General features: G+C 45.6%; 1 protein-coding gene across 5 annotated transcripts in view; it reads left to right on the top strand.

The window, feature by feature from the left end:
• LOC147082002 (beta-1,3-galactosyltransferase 1) overlaps positions 1 to 16622 on the top strand; it is a 138074-nt gene that overhangs the window by 106121 nt on the left and 15331 nt on the right. The window contains exon 5 of one of the 5 annotated variants that reach the window (XR_015076338.1): positions 9768 to 12669. The exons of the other annotated variants lie outside the window; for them this stretch is intronic. The gene's annotated coding sequence lies outside the window, so the exon portion shown is untranslated. Of the gene's footprint in view, positions 1 to 9767; positions 12670 to 16622 lie in introns of those variants that run through there. 5 annotated transcript variants of the gene reach the window in all.

The following is a 16622-nucleotide window of genomic DNA, read 5'->3' as shown; positions in this document are numbered from 1 at the left end:
AGTCTATTGATGAGTATGTGATCTGATGGTCTGTGGAGAATCCTCACAATTGATCTCTTATTAGTCTCGTGGAGGGGGTGGGAGATGAGGGGAGGGCTGAAGGCTGGCATTCATACTTCCCAACCAATTTAACAAATGCATGGGAAATACTTCCAATCCCTATCTCTCTGGGGGCAACATGTATGCACACAGCTGCAGACCAACTGAAAAGAATCACACGGCGGATTTTTCAGGCCTCCCACCTTCTTGCGGCACAAAGGCCGGCTGGACCATCCAATATTGCGGCTGCCCAGGGACGTTTGATTTCCAGCAGCAGCTCGATCTGGCCCTCAAAATAGAATAACCCTCACGCTGGAGCTGTTGGGCAGCTGGCTATGCATTCTGGCCAACCCTCCTGAAGTCGGCTGGGGCCGGAATCCACCCCACTATTTTCATTGAATATGTAATTTTAGAGCAATTTCCTTTAGACTAAATAGTAAAGGGTGCAGTCAGAGGTGCATTTACTTCTACCACCATTCTTTTGAGAAACTACTCAAACGACTTTCTATTGGGGAGGAAAATGTAGCCAAGTTTCGAATTTCTTAGTTGTTTTGCCAAATGGCTTTTATTGATACAGTAGTTACTGAGCTGATAGTGTTACTTGCATCCTTGAATATTGAGTCAGTTAAAGCTGTTTCTGTGATGCACTTTGTTTATTCAGTCCGTGACCAACCAGTTTGTCTTAAGAATGTCATTCTGATTCCCATAGTCAAATAAATTTTACTCTTCAGAATTCTTCAAATTGGCAAGAATTTCAAGATTGTGATGGTTTTATTCACTGCTTCTATTTAAAGACCTTTGTGTTTGTTCTTGAATATACTGAGATGTATTATACAGCACAATTTTTATTGAAAGGAAGATTGAAAATGTCATTATTTCTGATTCATAAGAATGTCAGCTAAACACAGTTATATAATGCATGACACACATACATACAATCTGGAGTGATGACTCCACATTATTCTTGTATTTCTTCAAGTACTATCTGGAGTTTTTAAGATTTACTGTGGAAAATTTTGCAAAACAGAACTGTCCTCAAATATATGTTCATAAGAAAATCAGTGTTTTAAATTTACAGTATCTATTTTTGTAACAACTTCAAGAATTGCCAGATGTGCTTAATATTATTTTCTAGGATGTACTAAACATAGAAAACATAGCTAGGGAAACCAGATTAAACTTGGCCTTGAACTTGCATTTTTCCCAGCACTACATAGGCTACAAAGTAAAAATGCTTTAGCCATGCATCTGTTCTCTTCAGAGTTAAAGCTGTTCAGAATACTGATTCCAACTGGATCCACCTCACACCTTTGTCTCCCTTCTTCCCCTCCTGTAAATTAAACAAGCAGTGACATGAAGTTCCTTGGCTGAAAGTGTGAGAATATATCGCATCTAGCCTCAACACATCGATCACTTTCTCAGTTCCAATTGTGGTGGGGGGAAAAAGGATATCCAAAGAATAATTTGCTTTTTACCTAAGAATACTTTTGAATGAACCATAAATGTGACTGGATAGCTAACTTTGGAGAAAGACATTGTCCTTATTTGGCTCTAGGCAACACTGTCATCAGTATGTTTTACAGGAAACTTTTTTTTATCCGGCACCGACGGGACCGACATGGTGCCGGTTTATCAAAAATTCCGGATAACCGAAAGCTATAGTAAAAGATACGGAGAGATGAGAGCTCCGTATAAAGCAACAGACCCTGTTGCTTAGCAACAGTTTCAGAACAATGGCCACAAGTTCCAAGTGTCTCTGTAGCTTAGCAACAGCTGCAGCCACACCCTTGCACAGCAACAGATGGAGGAAGGCAAGTACAATATGAAGTAAAACTTACCTGAACCTACTCCTGCATTTTGCCGGTTAACCGAGATTTCCGGTTATTTAGGTGCCGGTAAATCGAAAGTTTCCTGTATTTGTAATCTAAAGCTTCCATTGGCTTTGTATTTTTGTCTTTTTTGTAGTGATGAATGTATTGCAGGCATCTTTGGAAGCTGTTTCTTCACACCATACAAAATAAAATAGTCTTTTCATCACCTGCTCCTCTGGAACGTACCTTAGTTTAGTGGCAGTATTTCCACCTTCGAGTCAGAAGGTGCAAGGTTCAAATCCCACTCCAGATAGTCCCGGTGAGTGGAGACCGGAGCTCCGGCTCTGAATTCTGTTTTGACATCTAGCGGGATACTGGAGTTCAGTGACTGTAGGTGACCCCCCACCCTCCCTCATCGTATAGGTTGTGGGAGCCCTTAAAACCCTTCCGCTGTAACCCAAATCAACCTATCTGGTATAAAAATGATTATGCACGCATATCACAGTCTGTCAGACTGTTAATCAGCATGCACATCTTTCCACTACTTCACACTCTTCTCTCCAGTGGAAGGGTGTGAAGATATGAGAACATCAACAACCACCTGCTGCTGTTACAGGGTGTTTAATGATGAATATGAACAATATATCTTCTATTAAATTTGTTAAGAAAAAATGCATTCAATGGGGGAGAAATTGGTCCACTTTACGGCTGGAAAGCAGGGCAAAAAAGACCAATTTTGGGGCGCAACATCCTATGCCAGATCTGTGCCTCCATTACAGGCAGGCCATTGTAGTTTTGTGGGGCATGGAGGAGTCCTCTTGCTTCCAGAAGGTTGTGTTTGTTTTCAAGTCCTACTTCAGTACAGCGTGAAGGGACTGTTGCATTGTGCTTTTAGCCTTAGTCCATCGTCCAAACAGTACTGAAGCTGTGGTCTGGTTGAGGAGTGGGAGAGAGAGGAAGATTGAGAAAACGCTTACATCCACAATATCCAGAACAGTTTCTGCTAGAGCAGAGGGTGACGAGTGAAATTCTTTGACCAGAGTTGATGAGTCCAGTTTTGGACTGAGATCCCTTTGTCAGAAAAAGATTTATTGAGAGACATTCATAGGTTGCTAATTTTGGCTCAACTTATCTTGAGGACTTTGAGGTAGGTGCTTCTGGTGCTGAAGCTATTTCAGTGCCTGCTAATTGGGAAGTTTGAGGGCCTGAGTTGGAGGAGGTTTGTCTGGTCACATGATTCTGACACTTCATCTACAGCCTACTTTGGCTGGTGCTACAGATGTACAGGGGTCAAACAACCATTTACAATGCCCTTCCATGCTCAAATCCCTCTTTGATTTGGATAACGTGTGATTTTTTTTTTTTGTCTGGATTGTAAGCTAGACTACAAAATACCACTAATTGTGGAAGGAAGAAGTTCAAGCAACACATAAATTGGTCCAGCATCAATTTGTAATTAAAGCTCTTAACATTTGTGAGCAGAATTTCCAAATTTTGAGGTTATGTTTTGAAGTGAGGAGAGGTCATGTGCAAATTTTCAAAAAGCTTTATGAAAATAGGCTAAACCACAAAGGACTGAATGGAGGGGGGGAAAAAACAAGATTGTAAAATGCTGCAGGATTCTTCGGAGTGGAGCAAAATGGACCACTGCTACTAATGAGGAAAAAGAACTGAAGGAACATAGAATTAAGTCTTGTGTACAATGGGGAGCAGGGAAATTCAAGTGAAAACTATTAGAAATAATATCCCATATTTCTCTAGTTTGGTAAAAGCCCAATTGCATTTTGTAAATGAAAGATGAATAAATGAGGAAGAATGGGATCGTGTTTGATTTATACTGTATGGTTAGCATTTGTGCAAGGTGATTCCAGTTCAACACCAACGCTAAAATTGTGGGCCGGGGCTTTCCACTTCTGCACTCACCAGATCAGGACGTTTCACCCATTAAAGCGAATGGGTGGACAATCGTGGGCGGGCAGGGACAGAAGTGGAAAATTCCAGACACGTAGGGCTCGATTTTGCCAGGCCCGAGGAGGCGGGATTGGAGGCATGTGAGGTGGTAAAATCGCAAAAAATGGCGTGCGGGCCCCATCCCGCCTCCGAGTAATTTTCTCACGTGAGTTTTCTGACCTGTTTCCATCCCGCCTCCAAGAGGCGGGATAGGCCCTTAAGGCCCTTAACCACTTAATTGCCTCTATAATCCCATTTTGAGAGGCCTTTCTGATTTTCCCACATTCTGCACGCCTCCTCTGGAACATGCCAGTGAATCCCGGCGGCATCACAAGTGGATTGCTTACTAACAGCTGTAGCTCCACCATTAAAAAGGAGTTTTCACTAATCAGTATTTGCAGGTGGCAGAACTTTGTTGTCTTAGGTCTGGGGGAACTTTTAGCAGGCATACTCATTGTTCTGGAAGTTTGGAGCCTGACGCACATCTCCAGTGTGACCTCCTGGGAAACTCCTCTCCCCATCTTGAATGAGCGCTTCCTCAACTGAGGTATTTACCAGAAGAATGGGAACCATTTATTTCCTTTCCTCCTGGACATCAGATTCGGACGAAGACCAGCCGCAACAGCAGCACCAACTGCAGGAGCAACAGCAGGAGCTCCAAGCTGCTGCTCACCCACCTGAAGCTGCATAGGCCAGAAGGCGCCAGCGCATGGAAGCACGTTGGCGCAGGAGATACCCCCCAAAACAGGGTCTACAGACAGAGGATCAGCTGCCTCAACATTACTGATGAGCAGTGCCAAAGGAGGCTCAGACTTTTGCGCAACGCTGCAGCAAGACCTGTAGCCCAGAGGAGCAGGTGGATACGCCTTACCAGTGGCCGTCAAAGTCACCACCGCACTCAACTTTTTTGCTTCAGGCTCATTCCAGGGATCAGCAGCAGACATCAGCGGCGTCTCCCAGGTGGCCGCACACACTTGCATCATGCAGGCAGCCGATGCCCTCTTTGCCATCGTGCACAATTACATTAATTTCTCCAAGGGTCACGCCAGTGTAACTGCGCGTGGGGTTGGGTTTGAGAATCTGGCAGGCTTTCCAAGGGTGCAGTTGTTGACTGCACACATGTGGCCCTTAAGGCACCCCATCACAATCCAGGTATTTTTGTCAACCGCAAGGGCTTCCACTCCCTCAACGTACAGCTGGTGTGTGACCACAAGAAGGAAATTTTGCATGTTTGTGCCAAGTACCCTGGCAGTTGCCATGACTCCTTCATCCTGCGCCAGTCTAGTGTGCCTCCGCTCTTCAGTCCACCAGACCAACTTTTCGGATGGCTACTTGGAGACAAGGGCTATCCCCTGAAGACGTGGCTAATGACGCCATTGAGGAGCCCACCCACCGAAGCTGAGGAGCGCTACAACTCCAGCCACATTTCCACCAGATCCATAATCGAGCAAACCATCGGCTTGCTGAAGATGCGCTTCAGATGCCTTGATAGATCAGGTGGAGCCCTGCAGTACTCAGCAGCCAGGGTCTCCAGAATGGTCATGGTTTGCTGTGCACTTCACAACATGGCACAGCATCGTGGCTTGCAGATGCCTGAGGAACAAGTGGCTCATCACATAGCCTCCTCAGATGATGAGGAGGAGGAGGAGAAGGAGGAGAGCGACAATGAACAACTTGCAGAGGCGCTCATCTTGGCCAGATTTGCTTAGCCTGCACAATGAAACACTTTTGCCTCACACCTTATCAGACCATCGACAATGGCCAAGAACCTGCAGATTCCTATCACTCTGACCACCATACTGACAATTGCAAGTCATCCTAAGCCCTCAATGTGGAAGTCCCATTAGCGAAATGACACACACCACAACTGCAACATTTTGCCATCAGAATTTTTAATGACAATAACCAACTGATGGCTTTTCAAAATTAAACATAACATTACACCCAAGTGACTAACCTTGTGACTACTTGTGCAGTATCTTCCTCTTACACGTGCTCCTACGTGGTGCTTCCCCTGTGGCTTCAGCAGATGTGGAGGCCCCTTGCTCACTTTCTTGCTGCTCCTGCCTCAACACCTTTGGCAGGCGTCCTCTGGGGTTGTGAACCTGTGAGGGCTCAGCAACAGTCTGCTGCTCCTGCGGCTGTGCAGGGGTTGAGACGCCAACCTCAGTTGGGTGGGGACTCTGGTGGGGCTCTGACCGAGGGCTTTGCAGTAGCATGGTCATGTGAGCGCTTGGAGAGGAGCCCCCACTTACTTATTGTCTGCCACCAACATCCCTCTCATGCGTCAGCCCCACTTCAGAGCTAGCAAGTGGCTTGACAGCATCTTGTTGCACTTCAGGGGGGCCATGAGGACCCGTTTCTATACTGGAAGTCCTACTCCCGAGGACTTGCATGAAGGTCTGGTTTGTTTGCTCAATAGCTGACCATCGCTCCTCAAGATGTCCGTATATTCTGAACAATTACCATGTTTTCCATACCCTGGCGACTGAGCTCCTCCATGGACGTAGCCATCCTCTCCTCTACCGTAGCCATCCTCTCCTCTATGGTAGCCAGCCTTACCATGGAGGTAGCCATCCTTTCCGTGGTGATGCGTTCATGCGCCAACGCTTCCACAAAGGCTCTGCTCATGTTAACGATGGACTCCTCCATTCGCTCCACACTCGCAGCGACCCTGGAGACAAAATCTGCCAGAGACTCCTGCACCTGTTCCTGGAGTTCCCGTACCGCTTTCCTTCTGGATGGACCCAGAGGCACAGGGTCGACATGCAGCGGAGCCAAGCTGGGAGCGTCCTGCGCCCTCTGACAAGGACTCTCCACTGCTGTCCCTGTCTCCACCATCTGCTGATGCTCACTTGTGAGCTGTGATACACCAGGTGACAACACTACTCTATGTCCCGAAGGTCCCACCGAGGTGTGAGTGTCTGTGCTGGGTGCGCAGATGTCTGGTGACGCTGCACCCTCTGAGGTTGCAGCTTCCTCTGAGCAGTCTGGCTGCTCAGCCTCTTCTTCCTGGCTAGGGGGGACAGATACTTGTGATGGTCTTGTGGGGGAGTAAAGGAAAGAGTTGGAGATGTGAGGTCAAGTTTACATGCACATTGAATAGTGCAGATGATCATAAGTCAATCTGTTAGAGCATCAGATTCATTATCAGTGACTCATGCAATGTCAATGAGAGAGATGCCAAACTATTCTGTCACCAGCTTGCTGTGATGCGCCTGCTTGTCCGTCCTCCAATTGGGAATCCTCCTCAATCCCGGCAATTTCCAGGGCCGCCGCCTCCGAAGTGGTGAGCTGGGCTACTGAGGGTGGCCCTCCTCCTGTCCTTGCTCTTTCCCTCTTATTGTGGGCTCTCTTTTCCTGCAATGAGGGACACAAGTGGAGTTTGAGTGAGAATGAAGGAGTGAGTGTAGAGATTCCATAGCATAGATGCTTAGAAGGAGACAAAGGGCCCTCCCTGTGTGTAGTAAGTTGTCATTGCATCACAATGATAGAGAGTGTGAGGGCTGCATGGTAGAATAGTTAAGTGAATGTGACCATAGAGAGAGAGAATGGGTAAGGGTGCAGGGATGTAAGTGTCAAGTGGGATGTGGAGGAAGAGGTTGGCAAAGCAGAGTGCTGGTGAGGAGAGGGGATGGGGATCAGATTAAGGGTGATGGGAAAGTCATACTCACTCACTTTTTCAGTGCGCAGAAGGTCATGAAACCTCTTCCTGCACTGCAGCCAGGTTCTGCGGCACATAGAGATTGACCTCCTGGGCCACTTGCATCCACACAGCTTTAGTCTGCTGGGGAGGCTTCTTCCTCCGTGAGGAAGGGAAGAGCACCTCCTTATTTGCTCTTGCTCCCTCCACCAGAGCTTGCAGGGTGACGTCATCGAACCGTGTAGCAACTTTGGCCTACTGCTGGACATAGTTGCTGAATGAAGCGATCACAGCAATGGGCATAAAGTTTGCAGTCTCCAGAAGAAGCAAGGCTGCTTGCAGGCCTTAAATCCAGCAGCATTGATGATGTCATCGGAGGCGACTTTCAGGATGGAAAGACTAATTGGGCCAGGGGTTCCCACACGCTGGAAATCAATTGCCCAATTAGGGGAAAATCGCACTTTTTTCCCACATCACACTGAAGTCTGGTTCAGGACTCGAAAAACACCTGACACACCCCCAGCCCACCCGAATGGCAAAATCGAGCCCGTAGTGCAAATCAGTCTTTCAGGCCCAAACTGTCTCCAGAGCCAAATGGAGCAAGACCCTTTATTTCGGAGAGTCTCAATCTGCTTCACTCTCGTGTCAGGTTGGGCCATGGTTCCAAATTCAGACTGCTTTACACTACAACTGCAGTGTCAGTACAAAGCAAAACCACTGCAGTTGTAGTGTAAATACATCCTCACCGAGCAATTTCAAGCAATTTGAGTTGTTACATTTGACAATCATTCCAGGTCCCAGATAAGGGAGAACCAGTGGATGTGGTGTATTTGGACTTTCAGAAGGCTTTCGATAAGGTCCCGCATAAGACATTAGCGTGCAAAGTTAAAGCACACAGGATTGGGGGTAAGGTACTGTCTTGGATAGAGAACTGGTTGGCAGACAGGAAGCTAAGAGTTGGAATAAACGGGTCTTTTTCCGAGTGGCGGGCAGGGATTGGTGCTGGGACCCCAGCTATTCACAATATATATAAATGATCTAGATGAGGGAACTAGATGTAATATCTCCAAGTTTGCAGATGACACAAAGCTGGGTGGGTGTGTGTGCTATGAGGAGGATGCAGAGAAACTCCAGTATGATTTGGACAGGTTGGGTGATTGGGCAGATGCATGGGAAATGGAGTATAATGTGGATAAATGCAAGGTTATCCACTTCGGTGGCAAAAACAAGGCGGCAGATTATTATCTGGCAATAGATCGGGAAAAGGGGAAGTGCAACGAGACCTGGGTTTCCTTATGCACCAGTCGCTGAAGGTAAGCATGCAGGTGCAGCAGGCGGTTAAGAAGGCAAATGGTATGTTGGCCTTCATAGCGAGAGGATTCGAGTACAGGAGCAAGGATGTCTTGCTGCAGTTGTACAGGGCCTTGGTGAGACCACATTTTGAGTATTGTGTGCAGTTTTGGTCGCCTTATCTGAGGAAGGATGTTCTTGCCATGGAGAGAGTGCAGCGAAGATTCACCAGACTGATTCCTGAGATGGCAGGAATGACGTATGAGGAGAGATTGGGTCAATTAGGCTTATATTCGCTAGAGTTTAGAAGAATATGAGGGGATCTCATTGAAACTTATAAAATTCTAACAGGTCTAGACAGACTAGATGCAGGAAGGATGTTCCCGATGGTGGGGGAATCCAGAACCAGGGGTCACAGTCTAAGGATAAGGGGTAAGCTATTTAGGGCTGAGATGAGGAGGAATTTCATCACCCAGAGAGTGGTGAACCTGCGGAATTCTCTACCACACAAGGCAGTTGAGGCCAATTCATTCATTAAATATATTCAAGAAGGAGTTAGATATATTTCTTGAGGCTAAAGGGATCAAGGGATATGGGGAGAAAGCAGGGACAGGATACTGAATTTGGATGATCAGCCATGATCTCATTAAATGGCGGAACAGGCTCGAGGGGCTGAATGGCCTACTCCTGCTGCTATCTTCTATGTTTCTATCTCGATCCATTATCCTAACAAACTGAGGTCGAATATCCCTGCTGCACCAATACGTAACCTACCTAACCTCACGCACTTTTCCGAGGTTTCTAGAATTTGAAAGGATAGTCAGATTGTGCATTTGTTGAAACTAATTGAAATATATCTGTCTTGATATTAATGGGAATCAATTAAAAACTTCAGGATGAAAGTTAGTGGATTTTTCTCTAGTTTATAATGGTCTAAAACATTTTTTAGCTGTGCAAGTTACAGTTCTTAAAGAAATGTGAAATGATCATGCAGTACTTCATGTTTTAATTTCTCTCTTTGATTTTTTTTCAAGCATGGGCATTTTACATTGAAGAACAGATGTTGCAGCATATGAACCTCAGCTGAACGGAAGAATAGACTTCTGTTTTTATGAAGACTGAGCTGTCATACATTGCTGTAGTGACAAGTATTTCCTAAATCACGTTTGATATTAGAACCATCAAAGTATAAACAAAATAAATGAAGGCTACCTCAAAATAATGACATAAGTGAAGTGGTATTCAAATAGTGTCTACATGAATCATCAGTCAAGGAAAGCTATTGATATTATAATAGCAGGGGACCAGAAGATATTCAAATCACTAATGTAGAAACTTTTCTGCCATTGGTAATTTTGAGAGTTTTAATATAATATGCACATTTGTTAAAATTAAGCTTAGATTTTGAGAAGGCTAAATTTCTAAATCTTAAAAAAAACTACAAAATTACACTTTGAATAAGCCTCATTTTTAAAGCAATGAATTATATCTGTTTATATTTAAATTAAGACAAATGAAACAAGTCAAATGATTCAAGAAAACAGATAAACTAGTGAAATCAAAATTTATACATTAAGGAAATAATAGATGCAACTTTGGTAATTTAGTCTATGTTTAAAGGACTTGCTATATGTAAAATTATTTTTAAAATATATTTTAATTTATTTGCAATTTACTTACTCTGAGAATCACCAAAAATGTTATCAATGACTAGTGTCAAAATTAATCTAGTAAGCTAGAATAAGCTAAACCAAGATACCTTGGTTCTGGAACCGTAAATCAAACCATAGAGCCTCACTTATATGGAAATAAATTGGGTGAAACTATGAATATTTATATAATATATTACAAGGTATAATTGTTGCAAAACAACATTTTTTTTCTCCCTGCAAAGGAAAGAACAAAGCTTTTCATATTATAAGACTTGTGCTTGCGTTATTCCAGTAAATGATTTTATTTTTGGGCATCTGATAGTATGAGTAATTGCATCTTTACAAGAAGTGACGGCTATCTATTTTGTTAAAGCCAAATAGGGATGGGATATAAATGTGAGTTTGTATAAATTCATTCTAATTCAATTGACTGTAAAATTACCATTTCAAACTATAAATTAAATGGCACTTTTATTGATCTAAACTAATTCCAGTTTTAAACTAATAGCAGCTGACATTTTAATGTTTTCCATATATGAACTTAATCAGTAATAATTTATTAAGTAATATACACCATTTGAAAGAAACAAAAAGAACAATAACTAATAGCTAACCTTAAAGATACTGATTAGAAAGTGGCACTTGGCCAAACAAAGTCTGGTGTCCTGAAGATATATCCCCTTTCTGAATTACTTGTGGAAAAAATATAACATTCTCTTTCTGGAGGAATTTAAAAAAAAAATTGTTGTCCTTGCACAGTAAACTGAGTTATCGGGCCGTATTTTGCGACCCCTACGGGTGCGTATGGACCGCACAAGTTCCGGGTTTAGGCATGTGAAGCACATGCGCTAAAACCTTGCACTTGCAATCTGTCAAGAATTCTCTTGACAGATCCTCCTCATCCCCGGGAGAAGGGCCTCTGCGGGTGGAGAGTTGCGCTATTTACACAACTTCCGCCCGCTGAATGCCTGTCAAATTCTTGCGCCTGGTAAAAGCAGGTGTAAGGCCTGCCTAAGAGTTTTAAAAAAATAGAAAAATAAAATTTTATCTTTCATTAATAAATTTAAATACTTTTCAATAAGGTAAGTTTATTTTTAGCCCCATAAAAACATCATTTTTTTCCAAAAAATTATATTTTTGTTTAAAATATTGAATTAAATGGCATTTTAATTAATTTTAAATGTAATTAAAAAAATATGTATTTCATGTGTTGGTGTATTTTTAAGTGATCCCCACTCATATACTTATGGGGATTCCGTACGTAGAGAACTCCCATAAGTATAAATGGGGATTCCCTTTAATTGCTTAGGTCGGCCCACGTGATCCCAGGGGCGCCTACGAACCGCCTGGGATACATGGGGCTCTGCCTGCACGGACCCAGAGAGGCCCAGGATCACAAGCCGCCATTTCTTCCGGGCCACCAGGTAAAGTCATAGATTTTTTGTAGGTTGGAGGCGTCAGCCCGCAGGAAGCCTCCAATCACAAATGTTGGCCCATCATTTCCTACCAATCTAAATCATAACCCTTTGCTATCTGGGTATGATAGTGTAAAGGTTATGTTACATGACTAGTAATCTAGATGCCTGGACTAACAATCCAGAGAATGGGTTCAAATCCACCATAGCGGCTTGAGAATTTGAATTCTGTTTTTTAAAATCTGGAAATAAATAGCTGGTTAGTAAAAGTGGCCATGAAGCTGGCGGATTATTGTAAAAGCCCAATTAGTTCACAAATGTCCTTTAAGGAAGAAAATCTGCCATCCTTACCTGGTCTGGGATGTAAAGACCCCAGCCCCACACCAACATGGTTGACTCTTAACTCCCCTCTGAAGTGTCCTAACAAGCCACTCGGTCACCACCACCTTCTCTGGACAACTAGGGATAGGCAATAAATACCAGACTTTCCAGTGACTCTTACATCTCAAGAATGAATTAAAAAAAAAATTAAATATTACATTTTTAGGGGAACGGTAACGTTGTGGCGGTACCACCGGTTGTCCCTTACATTGAGATACATAATTCCCTTTAACTTACCTTTAAATGTATCTGTTACTGCACTCAGGCTTCATTCCTGTACTCTGCGTGATGACGTCGGAGCTCGGAACCTGCTGGCAGTTGAGCTCGGAACCTGCTAGCAGTTGAGCTCGGAAACTTCTAGTCAGTCCTCATGGCGTCCCCCCTGGGGAAAGACCTGCACCACGGTGCTCCTACAGTCAGCCATCTTACCTGCTACCTTACCTGTTGTATTTAACCTGTTCCTGTAAATAAACAACTTATTTATAGTTCGTCGAACTCGATTATTTAGTGGCGATGCACACGAATCGCTACATTGGTGACCCAACGACGTGAGTACGGGAGCTCATCAATTCCAACACTACAATTGATGACCCCGTATCTGTGAACGATTTTCACGGTAGCAACGCGTAGCCTGAACTTCGTCTTCCCACAAGACGACCGACGAACAACCACGGAACAGCAACCGCCTAACACCGATTCCTCCAAAGGCGACCCCGTCTTTGCGAACGTATTCGCAAGGTAAGCGCAGCCTGGAGCAGATCCCGTTTGACACCGACAAAACTCAACCGGACCCCGTTTTTTTGTGAGCAATTTTCACAAAAGAAGCACGCCATGGAAGCACCAGCCGTTTTGCTGTCGTTACCGCAATCCAGGGAGTCACAGTCTCCCTCGTGCTTTATAAAGGTAGAAGCCCTGTTCGACGAGAACATCGATGCGGCGCCGACCACGCACTTGCTTACGGTCCCCGTACTCGTCTTTCCTACCACCACACGGATCGTCCGCCTCTACGTCCAAAGCAACAGCAAGTATACATCTCTCCAAGCGCGGGGTACAGCATGTTCGGGCCCACAAAATCGGAGCGCGCCCTGCGGGGATACCACGAGGACTCACCCCCACGAAACACGAGGGCGCACTCCTCGCACACGAGGACCCATCCCTCGCGAACCATGAGGACATATCCCTCGTGAAAAACGAAGACTCCTTCCCCGCCGACGACGCACCAGCCCGTCATCCTGCTGGTGGTGTTACCTACTACATGTTTCGGCACGAACGAAAAGCGTTGCCGCCCTCACTGCTGTTTTCTCCTAAATCTACAACAGTTACAAGTGTTGCCGCCCTCCAGGCAGAGTTGACCCCTCCTGAAAGCAACAACAACCCAGACCGTTGCCGCCCTTTCTCCAGTTTTCCCTTTAACAAACGCAAACCTCTACTGATGCTGCACTCATCGAGGACGGGTCCAACGTGCATCCTGCGGCCGCGATCAGCCACGTGAAAGTTGCTGGCCTCACCAATCACTGATCAACGCAGCAACTCTTCACCCTCTGTTGTGTTAACGTCATAGCACTATGGCATGCACCGTTCCGCATGTTCCAGCCTCCTGAAGGTTTTGCTCACCTGTCGGCGAGTTCATCTACCTCGCCTGTCAAGTCCTTCTGGATCGCTCGTTTGGCTTTCCGGCAGGGTTCGTCAGAACAAGGACTTGTTCCAACATCAACAGAGTGATCGTCCGCGTCCGCCCAACCTGACCGTCACTCTGACAAGGCCTGCTGTTTCGCACGTTTCCATGTTCCTTCGCCTGACGGATACACTTTATTCGCCATGACGCGCATAAGGATCCGCTCACGAGCAGCATCTTCAGACCTCGCCTACCAAGTCAAGACAGCACAACCGCCGTGACCACCAGCTCGTCAGACTATCTCATCCTTGGACTTTTGTTAAAGCGAATTCTGGGGGGGGCCTATTTGGCGGTACCACCAGTTGTCCCTTACATTGAGATACATAATTCCCTTTAACTTACCTTTAAATGTATCTGTTACTGCACTCGGGCTTCATTCCTGTACTCTGCGTGATGACATTATGACGTCAGAGCTCGGAACCCTCTGGCAGTTGAGTTCGGAAACTTCTAGTCAGTCCTCGCTGGGGAAAGACCTGCACCACGGTGCTCCTACAGTCAGCCATCTTACCTGCTACCTTACCTGTTGTATTTAACCTGTTCCTGTAAATAAACAACTTATTTATAGTTCGTCGAAGTCGAACTCGATTATTTAGTGGTGATGCACACGAATCGCTACAACGTGGTGGTTATGTTACTGGACTAGTAATCCAGAGGCCTGGACTAATGATCCGGAGACATGAGTTCAAATCCTACCACGGTAGCTGGGGAATTTAACTTCAGTTAATTAAATAAATCTGGAATAAAAAGCTAGTATCAGTAATGGTGATTATGAAACTATCAGAGTGTCATAAAAACCCATCTGGTTTACTAATGCCCTTTTAGAGAAGGAAATCTGCCGTCCTTACCTGGTCTGGCCTACATGTGACTCCAGACCCACAGCAATGTGGTTGACTCGTAACTGCCCTCTGAAATGGCCTAGCAAGTCACTCAGTTGTAAAAAAAACTGTTAGGAAAAACAATAAGAATAAAACCGGACGGACCACCTGGCATCGACCTCCGCATCAGCTACAGACATGGCAACAGCACACCCAGCCCACTCGACGCTGCAAAGTCCTCCTCGCCAACATCTGGGATGTATGTCAAAATTAGGAGAGCTGTCCCACAGACTAGTCAAGCAACAGTCTGACATAGTCATGCACACAGAATCATACCTTTCAGCCAATGTCCCAAACTCCTCCATCGCCATCCCTGGGTATCTTCTGTCCCACCGGCAGTACAGACCCACTGGGGTGATGGCACAGTGGTATGCAATCGAGAAAGAGTGGCCCTGGGCGTGCTCAACATTGACTCCGGACTCCATGAAGTCTCATGGCGTCAGGTCAAGCATGGGCAAGGAAACCTCCTGCTGATTACCACCTACCGCCCTCCCTCGGCTGATGAATCAGTACTCCTCCATGTTGAACACCACTTGGAAGAAGCACTGAGAGTAGCAAGAGCACAGAATGTACTCTGGGTGGGGGACTTCAATGTCCATCACCAAGAGTGACTCGGTAGCACCACTACTGACCGAGTTGGCCGCGTCCTGAAGGACATAGCAGCCAGTCTGGGCCTGCGACAGGTGGTGAGAGAACCAACAAGAGGGAAAAACTTACTTGACCTTGTCCTCACCAATCTACCTGTCGCAGATGTATCTGTCCATGACAGTATTGGTAGCAGTGACCACCGCACAGTCATTGTGGAGACAAAGTCCCGTCTTCTCACTGAGGACACCCTCCATCGTCCTGTGCGGCACTACCACCATGCTAAATGGGATAGATTCAGAACAGATCTAGCAGCTCAAAACTGGGCATCCATGAGGTGCTGTGGGTCATCAGCAGCAGAATTATATTCCATCACAATCTGTAACCTCATGGCCTGGCACATCCCTCACTCTACCATTACCATCAAGTCAGGGGACCAACCCTGGTTCAATAAGGAGTGTAGAAGAGCATGCCAGGAGCAGCACCAGGCGTACCTAAAAATGCAGTGCCAACCTGAGGAAGCTGCAACACAGGACTACATGCATGCTTAAAAAGTGGAAGCAGTATGCTATAGAGAGAGCTAAATGATCCCACAATCAATGGATCAGATCCAAGCTCTGCAGTCCTGCCACATCCAGTCGTGAATGGTGGTGGACCACAAACAACTAACAGGAGGAGGAGACTCCATGAATATCCCCATCCTCAATGATGGTGGAGCCCAGCACAAGTGCAAAAGATAAGGCTGAAGCATTTGCAACCATCTTCAGCTAGAAGTGCCGAGTGGATGATCCATATCGGCCTCCTCCTGAGATCCCCACCACCACAGAAGCCAGTCTTCAGCCAATTCGATTCACTCCACGTGATATCAAGAAAAGGCTGAGCGCACTGGATACAGCAAAGGCTGTGGGCCCCGACAACATCCCGGCTATCGTGCTGCAGACTTGTGCTCCAGAACTAGCTGCACCTCTAGACAAGCTGTTCCAGTACAGCTATAACACTGGCATCTATCCGACAATGTGGAAAACTGCCCAGGTATGTCCTGTCCACAAAAAGCAGGACAAATCAAATCCGGCCAATAACTGCCCCATCAGTCTACTCTCAATCATCAGTAAAGAGATGGAAGGTGTCATTGACAGCACTATCAAGCAGCACTTACTCACCAATAACCTGCTCACTGATGCCCAGTTTGGGTTCAGCCACGACCACTCGGCTCCCGACCTCATTACAGCCTTGGTCCAAACATGGACAAAGGAGCTGAATTCCAGAGGTGAGGGGAGAGTGACTGCCCTTGACATCAATAATTCAA

This window comes from Somniosus microcephalus, unplaced genomic scaffold (genome assembly GCF_052327205.1).
Source record: "Somniosus microcephalus isolate GS21.2 unplaced genomic scaffold, FLI_Smic_1.0 scaffold237, whole genome shotgun sequence".
Lineage (NCBI taxonomy): Eukaryota > Metazoa > Chordata > Chondrichthyes > Squaliformes > Somniosidae > Somniosus > Somniosus microcephalus.
This window is presented reverse-complemented; position numbering and strand designations above follow the sequence as displayed.